Below are 20573 nucleotides of genomic sequence, written 5' to 3' on the forward strand. Positions count from 1 at the left end.
TGGAAATGGAAGAAGCAATGGGGGGAAAACTTACCTAAGACTTTGAAACCAGGCATAGCGCTCCTACTCGCATTTTCTAAATTGCAGATGCAATTAACTATTTTAATTCTGTCTTCATCCATAAACGTATCTACTAGGCCCTTGGTAAATATCTGTCATCTAAATGAATGAATGAATTCCTGGCATATACAAGCACCCGGCTACTCACTGTTCCTCACACGCTCATTGTTCTTGCCTACGCTTCAAGATGAGTACTAGCGCCATCTTCAGGATGACTCCATCAACCCCCCTACGTCTTACCCCTACTACCTACTCATTGATAGCTGCACAGAGCCCATCAGCAAGTGCAGTCAAAGGAGCAACTTGAGGGTTGGCTTGCTCCTTTTTCAATTTTTGGATGGCTCTGCCAACCACACTGATGCCACAAGAATGTTTCAACACCTCTTCTACTCAGACTACAGCTACTGGGTAAGAAATACACAAATAATGCCTGTAAGCCCATTGAATCCTTCCTCCAGGGTTTACAGTCAGATGACCAGTGAGGACTGGTTGCAACATACAAACTGGGGACCATTAGGGAGGCACATACACTGAGAAGACAAGAAAGTTGGTCTACAGAGAGAGCATCAGAGTGGAAACAAACTCAAAAAGAAGGACGAAGACAGTGATGTTCTCAGATCTGCTGTCAGGTCATCTGGCACTGGACTCCTTGTTCTGCCCCTGGGGCTTCTTAACATCTTCCTTCCTGTGGTTTATAATTAAGAATTATTTTTTTAATTTTTTATTTTATGTGTATGAGTGCATTGCCTGTATGTATATAAGTGCACCTGTGTTGTGCAATGCCTGTATGGGTCAAAAGAGGGTGACAGATCCCAGGAACTGGAGTTAGGGCAGTTGTTATCGGCCATGTGAGTGCTGGAAACGAAACCTAGGGCCTCTGCAAGAGCAGCCAGTGCTCTTAACTGCTGAACATTTCTCCAGCCCTATAATCAAGATTTTTAAAATGTTCATTACTTGCACCCAAAGATGACTCACAAAGACATAAGGAATTGGTATTTTTTCCCTCCATCTTTATCCTCTTAAAATACCTTTCCAACTTTATCAGAAATATTCAAATCTAATTCAGCATTTTGACCAAGCCCGAATATGACCTCACCAGGAAAGACCAACCGCCTGTAAGAAGTTCCTCAGAGAGTATGGCTCTGTGTGCACAGCCTGTGCACTAGCTCGTCTTTGACTTGCTTTTCCTTCCTTTAAATCACCTCCTCTCTCTAGGCCTCCATTTCCTTACTCTAAACACCCCCCAAAGTGAATCCACTACCTTACATGACTTAGCTCTTGTAGAACCACTGACTTCCAAAAATGGAGACATGGTCTCAATACATAGTCCAGGCTGAATTAAAAGTGTACTTACAGGCTAGTCACTGTGTAGCCCAGGCTGGTCCTAAACTCATCCTCCAGCTTCAGTATTTCAAGTGCTGGGTTATAGGTATGTGCTTGACAAAAAAAAAAATTTTAAGATAAACTAGCAATGCTCAATCATACTTGAAATAGATACCAATTTCTGCTTTTCCTGGAAAGTTCTTGGCTTCAAAGAGAGCAGATTAGAAGTTTGGTAGTGATCAGATTAGACTCAACACAGCCCTGGAATTCTACTGTCAAACACTGGACCACACTGCCAGGTAGGACAATTGAGCAACCCCCCAAAGCAGTGTCCAGCCCCACATCTGTACTTTAACCAGAGTCACTCTGTTTTCATATGCTTTATGTATGCAAAGGCTGGGTAAGGCTTCGCTGGAAAAAATGAATCTTTTACCTACAGATCAAATTTGAAAACCCTAGAAAATCCATGCAGCCCCGAGACCCCACAGCAGCAAGAATAACTCAACACAAATAAGAAATCTGAGATTTTATGTACTTTTTTATTATTAAAATAACCAGACCAGGGGCTGGAGAGACGGCTCAGCGGTTAAGAACATTGGCTGTTCTTGCAGAAGACCCAGGTTCAAATCCTAGCACCCACATGGCAGCTAACAACTGTCCGTAACTCCAGTCCCAGGGGATCCGACAGCCTCTTCTGACCTCCAAGGGCATTGCACCACACGGGTGCACTTACCTACATGCAGGCAATACACGCATACACATAAAAAATTTTTAAAAAATAACTAGACCTTGGGGCATATAGCTCAGTGGCAGAGGCCTTGCCTAGCATGCACAAGGAACTAGGTCTATCCCCAGCACTGCAACAGACAAAAGCAAACAAATAAAATGACCAACAAACAAGGCCTTGACCCTGGAGAAAACAGATCCACATACGAACTCCTTATTTCCTTTGGGGAAAATAGCTTGGCTGGTTTTTGAGGGGAGTTTTTCAATAGTATTGTATTTATACTTCCATACTTAGTGTTTACTGTATGAATGAATTTTTGAGTGGACAAAAGAAGTCTATCTTGGATTCCAGATGATTGCCCGAGTCAAACAGAGTCATTTTGAGACTTAGGTCTTTCTTATATCAGTTCCCTGCAAAGTAAAGACCCATCTTGAAGCCCCAAAGAAGTTCCTTTTGGGTGTGGTTTAATGTGTTGTGCTGACCAGAACTATCAACTGGATGGGTCCAAGGACATACCCCTCACTGGTTCCTCATCTTCACTCATAGTCAGGATTTCCCTCTTCCAGGGGTTCCAGCTACACTGTAGACATCTTGAACAGATATCCTCTGCCGTGAAAAGCAGCACCAGTCACTACAGAATGTTTAGCCATACCTGGACCCTACCCAGCAGGTGCCAGTAACAGCTTCCCCAACTATTGTGACAGCCAAAAGTTTCTTCAGCCATTTCCCAATGCACCAGGAAAAGGGAGCAAAAATAGCCCCTCGAAAAGCACTGCCTTGCACGACCTAGCTTCTATAGAGACACTGACAAAAGAAAAAAAAAGTAGGAGACACATTCTCAATACAAAAGCCCAGGCTGGTTTGTATGTGTCCTCATAGGCTACTCAGTATATAGGCCAGGCTGGTCTTAAACTTGTGATCCTCCTGCCTTAGCCACTCAAGTGCTGAGTTTCATATTTGTGCCTGGCAATTTGATGAAGGAAGTAAGGGAGGGAGGGAAAGAGAGGAAGAAAACTGAGCATTGCGCAGTCATACTTAGATATAAATGCCCATTTCCCTTTCTCCTGGAATATACCTGGTTTTATCTTCTGTTCTCAAAAACCCCCTTGAACTAGGCTATCCTGGACACACTATGATGTAGTAAGCATTATTACTGGTTGACTGCCTAAGTCTACCTTGACTGCCTATTGACTGCTTCAGCCAAGGGTCCCTGTTCTAGGTGTCCTGCATACTTATAGGAACCACGGTGTTTGTAAATGCTTCCAAAGCTATGAATAACCCCAGGGTGACTCAAATGAAGAAAAAGACTCAAAACCTTGTAACATGAAGGGAGAAAAAAGACCTTAGAAAACATCAAGCAGCAAATATTCTCCATACTGCTGAACTTCCCATCTACCTCTTGATCAGTTAGCATTGCTAAGTATCTTCCACAGGGCAGGGAATTCTCTAAGTTCTTTTTCATCTGAAATTCCTAACAATCTGAAAAGAGACATTACCTGTTCTACAGAGCTGGAAGCAGAGGCTCAGGGATAAAATGAGTGGTCCAAGGTCAAGCTAGTCAACAACATCAAAAACTTATAGAGCAACCAGTGATTCCAACTCCAGCATTCTCTCCACGAAGGTATTCATCAAGAAAACTGTAAGGCACGATCCAAGAAAAGCAATGAGGGGAAAAGAAACCTTTCCATACACCGAAGAGCGAGGAGAGAACAGGCCAAATGTCAACCATGGTCATCCATGGAAAGCCCAGTTGGGCTCTTCTGCACCTTCTAAATGGTTTTCCATGAATATGTGTTACTTACCTAACAAAGTAATTAACAATCATAAGCAACAACAATAATTCCTGGAAATACCAACATCTAATGATGGTTTTAAGCCAACCATTATCGTTTCTCACAGACTAGCAAAGATTAAGAAGTTTGAGAGCGCTCAGCTCTGAGAGGATGTCAGAAAACAAGCAGTTTTGTTAGAGGTTTGAGTTGGAACTGAGTTCTCAACAATATGAAGTTCTCTGGCAGCCTGTATGTATTCCAGGACATACATGAGTTCTTTCTACACAAACAGAAATATACACATACACATGTGGACATGAAAGGATCTGCATCTGTTTGTGTGAGTTTGCACAAGTTTACATATACATGGAAACTGTTCTAAGTAAATGCAGAAACCAGTAATATTAGGACTAGGGACAGAGAGAAAGGAGATGGGTTCTTAGTTTCACTTTTACATCACTTTCTAGATTGCTTTAATTTTTTTTTCATGAACACCTGCCCTATTATAAACTGAAACAAGCTTGGGAAGGGGGTTGGCTCTTATGAAACGAGAGGCCTGGCTCTCAAAAAAAGCTTAAAAACAAAGCAAGACATGGAATAGAGCGCTTGTCTGTTACAACCGCTCACAAAACAAGACAGTGTGTGAAGTCCCAGCCTCTGTGTACCAGTGGCAGACAAATGGAGACAGCACTCTCCTGGCACATTCAGAAACAAAGCCAGGCTCCTATTCTGTTAGGAGACTTTAATGGCTCCATTTTAAGGCCAAGAAGTACAGTGAAAATTCTGCTATACTTTTTGAGGCAACCTAAACCAATATCCCTAGCAATTAAACCCCAATTTTCTGTCCCTCTAGCCACAGGGTGCCCAGGATCTTGACTGTCCTTGGCAGACCTCTGTCACTGCCCACTATGTCTGAGGACCTGGGCTCTGCTGCTGCCTCGGCGTATATGAGCTTGTTGTGCCCACAGAGCTTCTATCTCTTGCATTCTATTCACACCACTCACCACACTGCACGGTTGTAAGATCTAAACATGACAGGGCAAAAACCCCATGCTGATGGTGGGATGTCGCTAATGGGAGCAGCAACAAGATTATGGAGCACAGCTCTGTATCTCCCTTTCATTTCTGCAGTGAATCTAAAACTGCCCTAAAACAATTAAGTCTTTATGGGAGAGGGCAATGGAAAAGGGTGCAATGAGAGCAAAGTAGAAGACATTTTTGAGAGAAGATGCCACAATAAACCCCATTACTGTATAAGCCAACTTAAAAGTTTTAACCTGGGCCTAGAGAGATGGCTCAGTGGTTAAGAGCACTAGCTGCTTTTGTAGAGGACCCAGGTTTGGTTCCCAGCACCCACATGGCAGCTAACAGTGATCTGTATGTATGTCAAGTTCCAAGGGATCTCATGCCCTCTTCTGACCTCTGCAGGCATTGCACAACACAGGTACATGTACATACATGCAGGCAATACACTTGTACACATAAAACAAAAATAATACATACAATATTACAATTTTTAACCTAAAGGCAGCTATGGTGGCACACACTTGTAATCCCAGCATTTAGGAGGCTGAGACAGGAGGATCACAAGTTCTAGGCCAGCTGAGGCTACATGGTGAGACCCTGGCTCAAAAAAACCAAAATTGATTTAAAAAGTCTGACTTTCTCATGTTAATTTGTACAAGTTATTATCTGTAAAATCACATTTTTTTCATCCAAGCAGCCAAAATAGTTTATTAAAAATACAACCAGAGCCTCATATGTTAACACCCCTTCCTAGCTCACCATGTACCAGTTATAGAGCCACACGCTCCTTCCTGAAAGCCACCCCCTCCCCCAGGTCATGCATTTGCTGTACCTGACACAGCCATGAGCCATACACCGAAGCTTTGGGTAGCAACAGACCACATCTGTGACAGTGAGCCCATAAGATTATGTCACCTCATGACCATCTTAGTTTGCACCTGCATGCCATTACATTTGCATAGCCATGAGAATGCCTAACAATGCATCTCTCAGACTGTGCCGTGAAGCACCACACCCAGCTATTGTTTTTCCACTTCATCAGTTTCTTCTTCTGTGTTAGTTCAAAGCTTGTCTGTCTCCTCAGAAAGGGCTTTTCTGACCACCCTCTGTGAGACAGGCCTTCCTTCCAACCCAAACGCTTGAGTTGTTCCAAGCACCCCATCTAGTCATTTATCCCCTGTCAGGAAAGTTCACAAATGCCAGAGTCTTAGGTCTTGGCCACTACTGTGTCCCTGGCTAGACTTTGGCCAGCACAAAGTGGGAAGCCGGGAAACCTCTATGAATGAGTGAGCAAATGAGGCAGTATGGACCATAAAATGGGCTCGTGTGTATTCTCACACTTTACCTCGTCCATGGAACACACAGGGTCAGCATGAGTTTTCTCAGTTGAATGACCTGTCCAAGGTGGTATAGCTTATATTTGACTAAGCAAGAACTTATATTTGGAGTTTCTGATTCATAACACCCTGGTATGTCCCTCCTCACACACACACACACACACACACACACACACACACACACACACACACACACACCAGCATCCATAAGTTTGAACTTAAGAGAGGTGAAAATAAAGAAACCTATGTAGGCTTCGGCCACAGGGGAGGGGTGGAGGAGATAAAGATCTGCTTTCTTGCAAAGATGAGATGGGAGAGAGAGGGATGAAAAAATGGTAAGCTGTTATCTTGCATTCCTCGCTTGCAAATGACTGAGTTAAATTTTTTTTCCTTCATCTGAATGAAGGTATTGGCCTCTGGGACCGACTTGTGAAATTGCTCATCACCAGGTCATACTGTGGAACATCTCAATAATTGAAGCAGCAGTGAAACTGTAGGAAGGTCAGATGCAATTACCCAAATTGGAAAGTAACATTGGTTTTCACACATAAGGGCCTCATGCAGCAGGCTGGGGTGCTAAGCCATATGCACCCCCACCCCAAGACTGCAGCCATCCACACACCATCCTATGGCTTGGGGAACCAAGTCTCCCATATATACTGACTCACTGACTGGAGAGAAGGAAGGAGACCCAGGGAGGAAAGGGGAGGAGGGGACAGAAGAGGAGAGCAGAAGAGAAGCAAGGACACTACAGGAGAGCTAGATGAGGAAGCTGAACATGGAGGGGGGTGAGAAAGAGGAAGGCGGAAGGACAGGGAAGGACTGCAGAACAGGAAAAAGCAGAAAGAAGTAAGAGAGAGAAATAAGAACTGCTATCCTGATAGGATGTTGCCGTGAAGCTCAAGTGGCTAAGTACTTACTGGTACAAGGCAATCCTTGACAATTTCTGGAGTCAGGGTCTGTTTCCATAGAAACCAAGAATCTTTGCTCTCAATAACCATTTTCCATGTTCTTCTTGTGTTTGATCTTTCTTGCTATAACTCCATCACCAAGCAAGGAAGCAGAGCCCTGGGCTCACCCAGTGAGAATGGACTAAGGTCAGCCTGCCACTCTACACCTACACGGCTTCAGGTAGTGCCACAGAGCTCAGTGTTAGTATCTCCACCAACCATCCTCCTCATCCCCCTGGCACACAGACCCTCAGCAATACTCCCCTAGGATCTGCACAGCCTAGTGAACACCCTATCAAAGAGCTACAAGCCTGGTAAGCCCTTGTGCTAAGCCAGCACTGCACTCGGCCCCTCCACACACATATTCCCAGCAGGCATCCAGAACACATATAATCAGCTGGTCCATTTCTACTCACACCAAGACCAGAAGCAACCTCCTCTCCTGATGCCATGCCAGCTCAAATCATTGCCGTCTCTGAGCCCTCCTACCCCACATGCAGCCAGTCATCAGCCTGTCCATTCTCCTGTGCCATGACTCCAACACTGTCTCTCTTCCCAACAGGCGCTGCCCTGGCTTAGGCCTCCAGCCCCTCAGGCTATCATCTCCCAGGTATGTGCTGTTTTCTAATGCACCCCTACTAAATGAGAGCCCCTCCAGGCCTAGGAACCTGCATGTTCACCGGGCCTTTCAGGTAAATCTAATGCTGCCAAGAAACAGCTCAGAGCCACTGTCCATTGTCTCAAGGGTTCCTGGTCAGAGCTGCTGTAGGGCTTTTGTAGGCCCCACGTCTCTTTGCATTTGTGGGTCCATGCCTCCATTAAAGAAATAAAAGATAGATATTGGGGGGGGCTAGAGAAATGGCTCAGCGGTTAAGAACACTGGCTGTTCTTGCAGAACACCCAGGTTCAAATCCCAGCACCCACATGGCAGTTAACAACTGTCTGTAATTCCATTCCAGAGGATCTGACAGCCTATTCTGTCCTCCATGGGCATTGCACAACACGGGTGCACTTACCTGCACGCAGGCAATACACGCATACACATAAAATAAAAATAATAAATAAAATATTTTTTAAAAAATAAAAAAGAGGGCTGGAGAGATAGCTCAGAGGTTAAGAGCACTGACTGCTCTTGCAAAGGACCTGGGTTCAATTCCCAGCACCCACATAGCAGCTACAAACCATTCTTAACTCCAGTTCCAGGAGAATCTGAAGCCCTCTTCTGACCTCCAAGGCATTGCACGACACAGGAGTACTCATACACATGCAGGCAATACATTCATACACATAAATAATAAAATAAAATATTTAAAAATAAAATGAAATAAAATAAAAAGATATTTGAATTTTATGACTGTGTTGGCATAAAATGAACTCATTTGCTATTTATTTTATTCCAGTTTTTTATTTATTTAAAAAAAATTTATGTGTGTGAGTCTATTGCCTACATGTGTTTAAGTGCACCTATGTCACTATGTCATGCAGTGCTTGTGGAAGTCAGAAGAGGGCATCAGATCCCCTGGAACTAGAGTTATGGATGGTTGTTAGCCTCCTCGTAGGTTCTGGGTATTGAACCCTGGACCTCTACAAGAGCAGCCAGTACTCTTAACTGCTGAGCCATTGCTCCAGCCCCTTATTCTAGTTTTTTTAAAAGAAATTAAAGTTAAAACATTCTTCTGGGCCCTAAAATTATTGTGGTGACTAGGCACCATGCTGAGTAGCCAGTCAGCCCCACCTCACTTCTGCCCCAAATCTTCCATAGCCTTTCACTGACAACAACATGGGTTCAGTCTCTGAGCAGCTGACAGTGGCTGGGTCTGGTTTGCTTCCCAGTTCACCTGCTGTAGTGGTCCCGCCCATCTGGCTGAGCTCCACCTTCCACACCTAATACAGTTCTCTCCACACTACTGTGCCTACCAGCCCCACAGTGTCCGTTTCCTTCTCCATCTATTGAAAGATTTCTGCTTCAGCTGTCAGCATGCCCCATGGCCTCGCCAGTCCTCCTGGTTAAACTGTGGCTCTTTCTTTGACATTCTCAGGCAGGTCTTAATCTAATATTATGCCACATACTCACTGTACCTTTGCATGGATTCTCAACTCATGTGCACTTCCTTACCAGGGTGATGCTTCTAAAGTCTGGAGGCAGCTTACCATGCACGCCAAGCATGCTTGCCAGCTCCCAGGTTTGTTCTATCCTGCAATGCACCCATAGTCATTTTCTGTACAAGCTGAGCCCCACCCATAGACAATGGGTGGTCTCCTTGGCAATGGCTTTTGGATTAACACTGAATACAGTTGAATTTTAATTTCATTTCTAACCCTAATACTTTTAACAATTATATCTGGATGAATTATTGAAATAAGAAGATATTTTAGATCTAGATTATGGCCTGTGATATACAAAGTAATTAGAGAAAGAAGAATTTGCTAGATCCCTTGGCAAAGGTTATGAAATGTTCTAATTCCTTGAACCGTGAAGGACTTATTCCTGAGACTGACAAGCTGCCCTATCGAAATTTCCAGGTAAATATTAGGAAGAACTGCTTAAGCGCTTAATAATTATGATTTGGATTTTTTCCTAAATACAAATCTCGCAAGAAGGAAATGCACAGTGTAAACACCATGATTCTCTGATCTTCCTCAGAGTTACAGCTGGTCTCTCAGAAGAGCTCTAGTCAATGAGTGCAGACTATAAAGTGTAAGTCACTATAAAGCTCACATCAACTGCAGACAGCCAACAGTGATAACAGAACTTTTACTATGAAGCCTGAAAGTAGCCACAATTCAAACTCTGTGATACTGACTAAGAAATATACAGGTCTACAGCTAAAAGTCATCTATGGTTAGGATACAGAAAGAGGGGAGGGTACCAAAAACAGAAGAGGGGAGAGAGGGAGAGAAAGCAGGCACTTCAATTTACTATTTTTCTGAGAAAAAGGGTTACTTTTATAATAAGTCATACAATTTATTGTAAGAAAAGTTTTTGGATAAACTATTGCCTTACATTAATGAATTAGGAACCCCAGGAAATTCTGCACTGAGTATAATCATCTTTCATTAAGCTTCTTTGTCTCCCCTGGTATACTTACACATGAAACAATGTTCATTAAGGAACTGGTCTAGCTTTCTGCCACAATTTCCTTTAAGCCTGGCCCCATTTCTGATCAACTCTAGCAGCGTACTTATTTTTAGGTTTGACTGGGCACATTTCATTATAAATGCCCTTTTTAAAAATTCAGAATCTGTTCATGCTTTCATTCATTCAACAAGTATGTGTCAGACTGCTAAAAATGCCAAGCAGTGAGAACACAAAGGTGAACAAGACAAAGCTCCCCTCTCAACTTCATCCACAGTCCAGTGGGAAACAGGCAGGCAGTGTACCACAGTTCAAATCTATGAGAGGCTGCTGAGGAGCAGGGAGCACCCACCCCGTGCAGCCACGGGACCAAGGGAGGTGCTGAAAAGGTGCACCCGGGAGACTCTGGAGTAAGAACCAAAGCTGAGGGGAAAGATTTGCAAATGCACAGAAATGGAGGGCTTGTATCCCCCAGAACAGGCACAACAGGAAGTGTAGATGGGCTGGGAGACCCCACACTGGGCTGCGGTGTCCAGTTCAGAAAACCCCAGCATTCATCCCGAGAGCAGTGGAGATCCATTTTCCTTGGCAAGATACTGTTCCATAAATTTTAGAAACCTGCATCAATTACATTGTTCTCAACGTGTCACTCCAAGGCTTAGTCAGCCCTATTACATCAGCTCAGCCCTGTCTCCTTTGTTCCTTGCATTTTAAAAATTCTTTATGATATATGTAAATCAAGAAGGCATATCTGTCATGTTTGGAGATTCAAAATGAAAACCAGCTACATTCATCACTTGATCACTCTTATTTCTCCTTGCCTCCAAAAAGGAAGCAGACAGGCGCTGGAGAGATGGCTCAGCAGTTAAGAGCACTGGCTGCTCTTGCAGAGGACCTGGGTTTGATTCCCAGCACCCACATGGCAGCTAACAACTGTCTGTAACTCCAGTTCCAGGGGATCTGATGCCCTCTTCTAGCCTCTGAAGGAATTGCACTCATGGGTACACTTACATGTATGTAGGCAAAACATTCATACACATAAAACATTAAAAAATATTTAATTTTTTTTAAAGAAACAAAGAAAATTCACCACTAAGTTCTTGCTTTGCTCTCGTAAGGGCATTTCTCTTTGGTGATTTACTACCTACTGAATAAATAGAGCTTGTGTAACCTAAGGAAACTAGCTTAACATCGTTTCCTTAGTTACCTCAACTATAGGAAGAAGATAACTATTTTAACCTGCTTTTTTAAAATTAGTTGTTTGGTCAGCATACAAAGAAATGGATTTCATAGAGAATAAGTAACTATGAGATGCCCAGCCCTAAGGGATGCATCTACAGTACAACCTCTATACCTAAGGCTCAGAGGACATCATGGAATAGGGGGGTGGAAAGACTGTAAGAGCCAGAGGGACAAGACACCTTCTGCTAGTTAATGCATTCTAGACATGATGGGGAAACTACACCAGTGAAACCTCCACAGTGTAATAGTCTAAAGAGAGCCGCATAAGGACAAAACCAGTTGACATGCCATGGTTGGGGGACTATCACGGGGTCCTACCTCAAGATGAACAGCTTCAGGGAACCAATGGATGTTGAGAGAGAGAGAATCAGTTTTCTCCAGGGACAAGCTCCCTGAGAGGTTATGTAATGCAAAGTGGGCAGCCCTAAACACAAACACACACGAGCCCCACTAAATAGAACAGTATATTATATATGCATATTTATAAATGTACATATGTATATGAAACAATAATAATCAAAGAAAAAGAAACTTGAGAGGGAGTGGGGTGACACAGGAGGAGGGGGCCTGGGAGGCATGGAAATAATGCAAAGGCAATACTCATGTATGACATTCTCAAAAATAACTTTAATTTTTAAAACTATAAAAAAGAAATAGGTTTCACGGTTCCATTTTCAAATATATACATTGTGCTTTATTCTTACCCCCTGCCTTGTTCCATACCCATCTCCCCCTCTTGCTGGTCCCCGTTCTCTCTCCCCCTCTAAATAGCCACCGACTTCTGCCTTCATGTCACACACTGTCCTTTATCTTCTCTTGCCCCCCTCCCCCTCCTTTAAATCTCTTGCTTTCATTGTTCCTTTCTGCTTTCATATTCTGTCCTACGTTTATAGAAAAGAAACATGCAATGTTTGTCCAAATCTCACTTATTTTATTTGACATAATGATCTATCCATCTTCCTGAAAAACAGATCTATCCATTTTCCTGCAAAACAGCAAAACTACATTCTTCTTTACAACTAAATAACATTGCACTTGCGTATGTGGAGTGGATAGCTTTAGTTGTTAACTTGACACACCTGGATAGAGGGAATCTCAATTGAGGAATTTCCTCCATTGGGCTGGCCTATTGTTGTGGCTGTGGGGCATTTTCTCAATTGTTGAGTGATGTGGGACCAGCCCACTGTGGGCAATACCACCCCAGGCAGGTGGTCTTGTGTCACATAAAAAAGCAGGCTGAAGCCCTTCTTGAGCTCCTGGGCCATGTGCTGCCCCACCCTGATGACTCCTGGTGGTCAGGTGAATGCTGCAGGTGCCAGCCTGAAGACAAACTGTGGGGAGGCCCAACCTTACTATCACCTCAGACGCCCAGGGTGGACACGAAGGGTGTATGGTCCCGGCTGCAGGACCGGAGCCTGGAGCCACTGAGAAAATAGAGAATGCATCCTACCTTGTTCTTGCTGCCCAGCATGCCAGTGCCTCTTCCATGAGTTTGAAAGATACACTGGCCAATATGATACCTACAGAGGAGGCCATAGTTAAGGCCTTCAGGCAGCAACTTGGCAAGACAGCGGTGGGTCAAAACACCATGGACATGATATATGGTGGCATGAGAGGCATGAAAGGACTTGTATATGAAACGTCAGTTCTTGATCCTGGTGAGGGCATTGGATTCCAAGACTATAGTATCCCTGAATGCCAGAAAATGCTGCCCAAGGGTAAAGGTAGGGAAGAACCCCTTCCTGAGGGTTTATTTTGGTAACTGGACAGATCCCGACAGAGGAACAGATATCTTGGCTCTCACAAGAACAGGCAAGAAGGGCAGCTCTGCCTTCTCAATGTGGTCATCATGCTGGCCAAGTTTCCTACCAATCTACACCCCATGTCTCAGTTCAGTGCAGCAGTTACAGCCCTCAACAGTGGAACTAACTTTGCCCAGGCCTATGCAGAGGGAATCAACCGAACTAAGTACTGGGAGTTGATTTGTGAAGATTGTATGGACCTGACTGTGAAGCTGCCTTGTGTTGCAGCAAAGATCTACTGGAATCTTTATTGGGAGGGCAGCAGTATTGGGGCCACTGACTCTAAGATGCAGTCCCACAATTTCACCAACATGTTGGGCTCCACTGATCCTCAACATCCACAGTGACCATGAGGGTGGTAATGTGAGTGCCCATACGAGCCATATGGTGGGCAGTGCCCTTTCAGACCCTTACTTGTCCTTTGCAGCAGCCATGAATGGACTGGTAGGGCCTCTATATGGTCTAGAAAATCAGGAAGTGCTTGTCTGGCTAACACAGCTTCAGAATGAAGCTGGCAAAGATGTGTCAGATGAGAAGTTACAAGACTACATCTAGAATACACTCAACCCAGCATGGGTTGTCCCAGGATATAGTAATGCAGTCCTGAGGAAGACTGATCTACGATATTCCTGTCAGCGAGAGTTTGCTCTGAAACACCTGCCTAATGACCGCAAATTTAAGCTAGCTTCTCAGCTGTACAAGATTGTACCCAATATCCTCTTAGAGCAGGGGAAGGCCAAGAATCCTTGGCCCAACGTAGATGCTCACAGTAGGGTGATGTTTCAATACCATGGCATGATGGATAAGAATCACTACAGAGTCCTGTTTGGGGTGTCTCAGGCACTGGCCACACTGGCACAGTTCATCGGGAACGGAGCCCTAGACTTCCCTCTAGAAAGGCTCAAGTCCATGAGCATAAATGGTCTGATGAAATTTGTGGACTCTAAGTCAGGGTAAAATGTGAGACTGGGGGGAGAAACTGACTATAAGAAAATGGGGGAAGTTTAAAAATAAAGTGTAATTTTTTTGTTTCAAGGGCCTTTAAAGACATGAGCAAACTGTATTTGAGGCACTGAAAATAAGTTTGAAGTTAAAACATAAATTAAGACTTTAAAATATGAAAAATGACCCCTTCTTCCCTAACCAGCTCCCTTCCCCTACATGCTATGAGTTGCCCATCAATCAGACTGGGACTAATGCATGTGGTATGGGCTAGAGATGGCTACCCACCATCTCTGGAGTGACAGTCTGGCTCCTCCTTCTTTAGGTCAAAGCAGGTTACAAGAAAGCTGCAGTCCTTCTGAAGCTTTTGCTTCCACTCTACCCAGCCCTCTGGATCAGGATGCTCCTTTTGTTCCATAGGAATCAGTGTTGGAGCATCAGCTGGGTCAAACCCCATGGGCCCTCTCTCATACATAAACACCTCCTAGTGAGACATATTAGTTAGCTGGACATGCTTTGGCGACTTTTTTTTGTTATCAGGTGTCCGTAAATACATGGGATTTATTGTGACTGGCACCCAGAATTTAACTCAATTCTCCTTTCGAAGTGATCCCATTAAAAATAAGGCCTGGGCTGGGTGTGGTGGCACACACCTTTAGTCCCAGCACTTGGGAGGCAGAGGCAGGCAGATCAGGCAGGCAGAGTTTGAGGCTAGCCTGATCTACATATCAAGTTCCAGGCCAACTGGAGCCACAGGGAAACCCTGCCTCAAAAAGACCGAATAAATTAAAATAAATTAAATGAAGGTCTGGGAGTATTGTTTCCTACTACAGTACTACCTCCTTCCAGACTTCCTATACTTGCTGTACCTCAAGCTGAGGATGCTCCAGGTCTCCCCCTCCTAGTCTCCACTAGGGCCCTCTCTTAGCAGGTCTGTCTGATCTGTGGTCTTCCTAGTCACTTGATTTTTATCAATAGTTAATATGAATAGGACTTTTACTTCCATGGAACATAAGCCACTACCCTCTGAGCTCCTTATCTCCTGCTAATATTCTGTGGCACATAGAACAGGGGCTCAGGGAAGACCCGCCCTTCGTGGTCTGGTCCCAAGGGTACTAGCATTTCTTTCTTTCCCCTTCTTCTTCTTCTTCTTCTTCTTCCTCTTCTTCTTCTTCTTCTTTTCTTTTTTCTTTTTGGTCTTTTTGGGACAGGGTCTCCCTGTAGCTCCAGCTGTCCTGGAACTCACTGTGTAGACCAGGCTGGCCTTGAACTCACAGAGATCCGCCTGCTTCTGCCTCCCGAGTGCTGGGATTAAAGGCATGCGCCACCACGCCCGGTATGAGTATATTGCCTGCATGTACATAAATGCACTCTGTGTTGTGCAAAGCCTGCAGAGGCTAGAAGAGGGCGTCAGATCCCCTGGAACTGGAGTTACAGACAGTTGTTAGCTGCCATGTAGGTGCTGGGAATTGAACCCCAGTCCTCTGCAAGAACATCAAGTGTTCTTAACCACTGAGCCATCTCTCCAGCCCCTAGCATTTTTTTGAACAGAGATAGGATTGAAGATTGGTCATAGGTCCCTTTGAATATCAGATAGTCCTAGGGCTGAGGGCATTCAAAATAAAGCCTCCCCTTCTCTTCCCCTGCAATAAGGAAATTCTCCTTTATCAATGTCTTTCTCTTTCCTTAAGAGTTCACAGTACAATGTTTATTTAGCAGCCCAATTTGCACAGGTTTTCAGTGATTCAGAATGCTCTGTTGCCTCTTCTTTGAAAAAGGATTGAAATACAATCCTGTTGTGCCCTTCCTTCCCCCTAAAACTACTGCCTGTGTTTGTGTGGAACCCAAACCCCAGAACCACACTGTTAAGATGGACACACTTTAAACCCCTGGTTAACTATTAGGTCATGATGCAGACTTCAGGTTGTTCTGTATAAATTTTTTTTAAATGTTTTTATTAACAATGAAAAAAAGGATCAAGCCAGTAAACGGTGTTCCTCCAGGGTCTGTGCTCCAGGTTCCTGCTCTGAGTTCCTGCCTTGCCTTTCCTTGATGATAAACTGTGCTATAAGCCAAATAAACCCTTTCCTCCCCAAGGTAATTGTGGTCAGTATTTTTATCACAGCAAGTGACTAGAACAGAAATTGGTACCAAGACCATGGGGTATTGCTGTGATGAACCTGAGCATATATGTCTGGGAGGATTATGGAAGTTCTGGGAGCTTTGGACTAGAAAATTGCTTGGAGTTCAGTAGTCTTTTTGTAGGAACTTGGAAGATAATGCTGAAAGAGGTGTAGACAATGGAGGCCTGGCTTGTGAAACTTCAAAGGGAAGCAGAGATTAACTGGGCTGTTGGTGTGATATTTTGAATAGAGAATCTGTGATTTTTAGTTAGCTGGGGCTGAAGAATCAGCTGAGATTAACAAGAGATCACCACTGCAGTAAAATTTTTGCTTTACTGGGACAATTGATGCTGGTTAGGTGGGGCTGGAAGATCAGCTGTGGAGTAATGAGAGACCAGCATCATTGAGATGAAATCTCCTGGGAAGTATTTCCTCAGGGTCAGCACACAGAATCTGGGTTCCAGAGGGGGCCCAGGGCTCCATCGCAAGCTAAAAGCAGGACTTCGTAATGTGTAGGAGTCTCCTATATATACAGTATTGGTTTTGAAGGCATGAAGGGGTCAAGGAGTGAATCTGAAGCTCTGCACCCTTGTTGGGAGACCTCTGTTATGCAAAAGTCGAAGAGAGGCTAGGAGAGGTCATTGGTGAAGGTGCAGCCTCAGTTGCAGATGAGACCCCACCATACCCAGTAGAGATATCAGGATCAAGGGACAACCACTGAGGACAGTAGCAGGTGTGGCATGGAGCTGGCCTGAGCCTACAAGACGAGCTGTGTGTGCTGTGGACCACAGAGCCAGAGAAGTGAGGTTGCACAAGCCCTTTGGAGTCCAGATCATGAGTGAATCCCAGATGTCAGCCTTGAGCTTCTTTGCTGGACTTTGGTTTTGCTTAAGTGTGTCTGAATCTTCCCTTTTGAAATAAAACAGTACTTACTTGTTTTGGATTTCACAGGAGCCCACACTTAAGAGATTTTTAAGAGAAACTGAACTTTTAACGTTTTTGAATTTTTTTAAAGACTGGGACTTTTAAAGTTGTAATACTGTTTTATGTCATAATAGTAATATTAACATGAGATCTTAGGGATAAGAAATGGAAGAGCTGTGGTTTAAAGTGATGTGTTTGTGTGTCAAGTTGACAAGGGGCCATTTGTGCTGGATGGCTTTAGTTGTCAACCAGACACACCTGGGTAGAGGGAGTCCCAGTTGAGGAATTTCCTCCACTGGACCAGCCTGTGGTCATGGCTGTGGGGCATTTTCTCAATTGTTGAGTGATGTGGGAGGGCCCAGCCCACTGTGGGTGGTGACACCCCTAGTAGTGGTCCTGTGTTGTATAAGAAAGCAGGCTGCGTGCAAGCCAGAGGAGCAAGTCAGTAAGCAGTGGTCTATACTTCAGCTCCTGGCCCCAGGGTCCTGCCCCAAGTTCCTGTCTTGGCTTCTCTCAAAGATGGGCTGTCACTTAGAAGTCTAACATGAAATATATCCTTTGTTCCTCAAGTTGTTTTTGGTCATGGTTTTTATCACAGCAACAGAAAAAGTAACTACAACAAGCATAAAGATTAATTTTACCCAAAAAAACAGAAAGGACTCTGTTGATGAGAGTAATCTAAAGACACTGCCTCCACAGGCTCTAGAGCCCCCGAGGAGAGCTTGCTCCATAAAGGCTACAGGGCTACACTCAGGAAGTCTGGTTCTTGAGAACTTGTTCGGAGGTTCCAGCATGGAACCAAGAATGGTCCTTTCTGTTGGGGAAGGTCATCGTTTTTGACCAAGTGCGCATTTTTAGGAGGGATGCACATGGAGGAAGAGGACACACCTAGCCAACCAGATCAGATGCATCAAACCTGATGATGAATTGAGTGACAGATGTTGTAGCCAGATCATCCTCATATCCAGGAAAGTATGGTTCCTGTGATTCTCCTTCCAGGTCCAAGAAATTTGGCAGACCCTAACACTGGAAATCAGATACTTAGCTGAACACATTTTGCTCATCACCTACCCCATAACTAGTATATCTATAGCCATACATTAAATAAGCCACATAAATGAACTCTGTCTCCAAACTACAAAATCCCCAAATGGGCATATGTTTTAAGAAAAGCTTGTGGGGCTGGAGAGGCGGCTTAGTGGTTAAGAGCACTGGCTACTGATACAGAGGACTGGGATTTGGCTCCTAGCACCCACATGACAGCTAACAGCTGTCTGTAACTCCAGTTCTAGGGGATCCAAAGGCCTCTTTTGGCCTCTGCGGGATGCATATATGTGGTGCATTACATACATGCAGACAAGACACTCATACACATAAAAATAATGCATAAAGAATTGTTTTAAATATATTTATTATATTTCTATGACATATAAAGTTACCCAAATAAATATTTCATGGCACTAAAAAACCGTTCAGAATATGAATATGCCATTTAAACAGTCTTTTTAAGATTTATTTATGTTTGTATACATTTGTGTGTCTGTATATGTATATGTGCATGTGTGTGTGGGGGGGGTACTCTCGTAGTCCAAACGAGGATGTCCCATCCCCTGGAGTTACAGGCAGTTGTGAGACACTCAAGAAGGGTCTGGGAACAAAACTCAGGTCTCCTGCAAGAGCAACAAGTGCCTTTAACTGCTGAGCTATCTCTCCAGCCCCCCATTTAAACACTCTTAAAATAGTATTGATTAGAGATCACATTTATTTCCAAACAGATTGTCATGTTCAATAAGGAAGTATTTTTGCATTCTTCACATATTCGTGGCTTTGCATCACTGACAAAATGTCTGAGAAAAACAACTCGAGAGGAGGGAAGTGATTCTTGGGCTCACAGTTTCATACATCTCAGTCCATTGCAGTGGGGAAAATGTGGGGCAGGAGACCCACTCACACCACAGCAACCAGGAGGCTGAGAGGGAAAAGACTGGTCCAGGTTAGCCCATCAGGGGCAGAACTATTGAAAGCATACCCGGGACCCACTTCCTCCAGATAGAAGAAAGTTCTCATCACCCCCCCCACACACACCCCAAAAACAGCACTACTGGCTGGGGACCAAGTGTTCAACATATGAGCCTGTGAGCATTTCCTTCTTAAATCATAACCCTTCATTGTCAATCTTTTAAACTTCACTAATATACTTCCGGATTTTAGGTGAATTATTCTTTTCATGGTCTGTTAGTATGAACTTGGTTAGTTAAGCCCTAAGTATGAACTTAGTTAAGTTGGCTCCGTATATGGAGCTTTACTTCTGTGGATTTCATAGGCTCTGCCTTTCTCTGGAAGGCAGAATATACATAAGAGAAATACCCAGTTTCTCAGACAGTGCCCTGTGATAGCTTCTGGGACACAGCAGGATGATCTTTGAAGGACAATCTTTAGCCAGCCAAGGCAGTGAGCTCTGCAAGATACATCAGGCTAGGAGACTGCTCTGGAATCTAACACTAGCAATCTATTGAGTTAGAAACTTACATTTCTCTGAACACCTAGCCCTCTTTCCTTAAAAAACAGAGGGGATCCTCTCTCTGACCTGCAGGCCTCTCTCTCCAGAGTAAGTGGAGTGGGCCCTCAGCGCCTTGACTCCCCCAGCTTGTTCACCCTCCCATCTCCCCCACCCGTCTCTCCTCCTAGCCTGGGTCCTGTCCCATTCCTTGTCTTGGCGCACCAGACACCTGGGGAACCACCACTGCTGCCTGATCCTTTGCATCCAGACCAACTCAGTTCCTTCTAGGGTCCCCAGGAGCACTGGTTCTGGGCCTGGCCCTGCCCTCACCTCCCTTTGCTTCCCTGGCTCTGCACAAACCACCAGGCTCTTTGCTGGACCCCAGGGCTGACCTTTCCTCTTCCTGGTCTTTGCATCCTGACCAACCCAGCTCCTCAGTGCAGTCCCCAGGAGGTCTTCGGGCTGCTTCCCGCCCCCATCTTCCTTTGCATCTCTAGGTGACATAGCCACCAGCTGCTCTAGACCAGCATCTTTCCTGGGCCTGGCTTCCAGGCCAGTCCAACTCCCAAATTCCTGAGGCCAAAATCTTTCCTGGAGGGATCCAGACCTTAGGAGAAAGCCTGAGAGCATCTGATCCTCATCTGACTTGGGCCTCTGTGGGAACTCCTGAAGTTTTACAAAAGCAATCTGGCCACTCCAATATAAAATCAAAAGAGAGAACCCGAAGTTTAGATGAACAAGCTTTTCATGCCCAAAAAGTAAACCACAA

The 20573-nt window shown here is 44.5% G+C and overlaps 1 protein-coding gene and 1 pseudogene across 3 annotated transcripts in view; one reads left to right on the forward strand and one right to left on the reverse strand.

Annotated features, from left to right (window-relative positions):
• Dnajc6 (DnaJ heat shock protein family (Hsp40) member C6) overlaps positions 1–20573 on the reverse strand; it is a 178655-nt gene that overhangs the window by 102018 nt on the left and 56064 nt on the right. The window lies entirely within an intron of this gene.
• Positions 4947–14367, forward strand: LOC103732469 (annotated as a pseudogene).

The sequence above is a fragment of the Nannospalax galili genome, unplaced genomic scaffold (assembly GCF_000622305.1).
Source record: "Nannospalax galili isolate Female #2095 unplaced genomic scaffold, S.galili_v1.0 scaffold553, whole genome shotgun sequence".
Classification (NCBI taxonomy): domain Eukaryota; kingdom Metazoa; phylum Chordata; class Mammalia; order Rodentia; family Spalacidae; genus Nannospalax; species Nannospalax galili.